Source organism: Palaemon carinicauda, chromosome 5, assembly GCF_036898095.1.
Source record: "Palaemon carinicauda isolate YSFRI2023 chromosome 5, ASM3689809v2, whole genome shotgun sequence".
Classification (NCBI taxonomy): Eukaryota; Metazoa; Arthropoda; class Malacostraca; order Decapoda; family Palaemonidae; genus Palaemon; species Palaemon carinicauda.
The window spans coordinates 176,090,130-176,092,190 of record NC_090729.1 but is presented as its reverse complement, the minus strand read 5'-3'; the positions used below and the strand labels follow the sequence as shown (position 1 = coordinate 176,092,190).

Here is a 2,061-nt window from a genome sequence, read left to right as displayed (position 1 = left end):
TACCTGGCGAGTTGGGGACCCTGTTTCTATCGCCTGGCCGCCTTGTACACAGAATGCGACTCTGAAGACGACGCCGAAGAACATCACCCCAGCTGATGTCGTGCTGTGAAAAGATGTATTTACATTCTGTTTTATAAAATGTAGTGAAGTGTATTCCAAGTTGTATTGAATACTTTTGTGCGTTTATTATTTCGTGCGGCAAGGGAAATGCTCGAAATAGATATACAACCATCATCGTATCGTTAAAGAATTATTTGAACATTCGTTCAGCTACATAATTCCGTGTTTGTCATTTTTTCATTACGTGGGGCTATCCTTATTCCAGTGCATATATAGGTCAATTGCTTTCTTTTAATGTTCGCTTCAGAATAATCATATTCTTCCATATGACTTTTCAATGTAAATGTTTTCCACAAGTATTTTCGGAAATGGTCTTTGTTATAACATTATCCTTGAAATCGTTCAAATCAATATGTGTTAGAATATGTGCATTTGAAATAGCCTAAAGAAAGCCACATTCTTGCCTCATTTTTTTTCATATCTCCTAATGTGTCCCTCAATCTTTTACTGTATCCTTAATTCAATCAGATTCCATTTCTATTTTTCTCAAAAGACTGTAACTAATACAGTTACGTTTTTGAAACTTTATCTATCAGTCATTTTGCATCCAATCTTCTTTGCAGGATTGCTCAGATAGTCGTGGTTGAAATGCTGAAAGAAGTTAACCAGATTTTATTGTTGATATATTTCTGTCTGTTAATAAAAATCATAAATCACAGTGACAATAGACACTCGTGAAGTTCTCTGCAAACATCCGCTGAAGACAAAAGTATCCAAGACAGAAATGCTAGAAAAGGAATATTTATTCTTGTGGTACAGTGATATACAAGAATCTTTATTAAGTCAACCTCTGATTAGGTAGAAATTGACCATGCGAGCAACTGACAGGAAAAGCATCCTGAGCCTTGCGATTTATTGTTGACGAAGAAAATTTCTTTGTGATCCATTGCTGAGCAAAGAGACCTGGAGACCAACGTTATTAATAGGAATGAATTCTAGTAATGAAGCTTCAGCCTTAGTATGGTTCTAACGACGCACATGCGAACTTCAATATTGGGTCTAGTAATGAACAAGGAAACATCAGAGTCGTGTCTAGTAATGGGGAAGGAAATTTGAGCCTTGGGTTTAGTGATGACAACAGAAACTTCAACCAGGTTCCAGAGATGAACAAGGACATTTTTGCCTTTGTTCTTATGAAGAACAAGGAACTTTAACATTGGATTCATCTCTGAGTCGTGGATCTTCAGCCCTGTATTTAATACTAGAAAGGAAACGTCAGCTTCCTTCTCTAACGTAGGTCAAGAAAACATCAAGTACATTAAAAAGAGGAAAAACTCAGACTTCATATTCATGATGGGCAAGGAAATCTTAAACTTGCCAATAATCTTCAGCTTTTCTGTATAATGATGGGGGAAAAATAGCCATTGTAATCCACAGTGGAAACCAGAATGTATGATTTGAGATTTAATGATAGGCAATAATGATATATTCGTTTTACTACAGGCAAAGAAAACTCCAGCCTCGATACTAGGTGATTATTACAGACTCCGAATCCCAATGGTCAGCATTATTATTATTATTATTATTATTATTATTATTATTATTATTATTATTATTATTATTATTATTATTAGCTAGGCTACAACCCCAATTGGAAAAGCATGTTGCTATAAGCCCAAGGCCTCCAACAGGGAAAACTAGCCCAGTGAGGAAAGGAAACAAGAAAATTAACAAACTACAAGAGAAGTAAAGACAATTGAAATAAATCATTTTAAAATCATTAACAATATTAAATTAGATCTATCATATTTAAACATCAATGTGATATAGTGACTGGAAGAATTTTATAGCTTCTTGGTTTTTTGTGGATTAATCAATCATTGTGCTTTTCTCTCTGTGAAAGCATTGGCTACTTACCCTAGTTCAATCTATCTGTAAATAAGACGTTTTGATGTTGAAAGTGTTGCCTGTTTAATTACATATTACGATGGCTTGAATTCA

General features: G+C 34.6%; 1 pseudogene; it reads left to right on the top strand.

Annotated features, from left to right (window-relative positions):
* LOC137641624 (neural-cadherin-like) overlaps positions 1-1,760 on the top strand; it is a 306,321-nt pseudogene extending 304,561 nt beyond the window's left edge.
* The last annotated feature ends 301 nt before the right edge of the window (positions 1,761-2,061 follow it).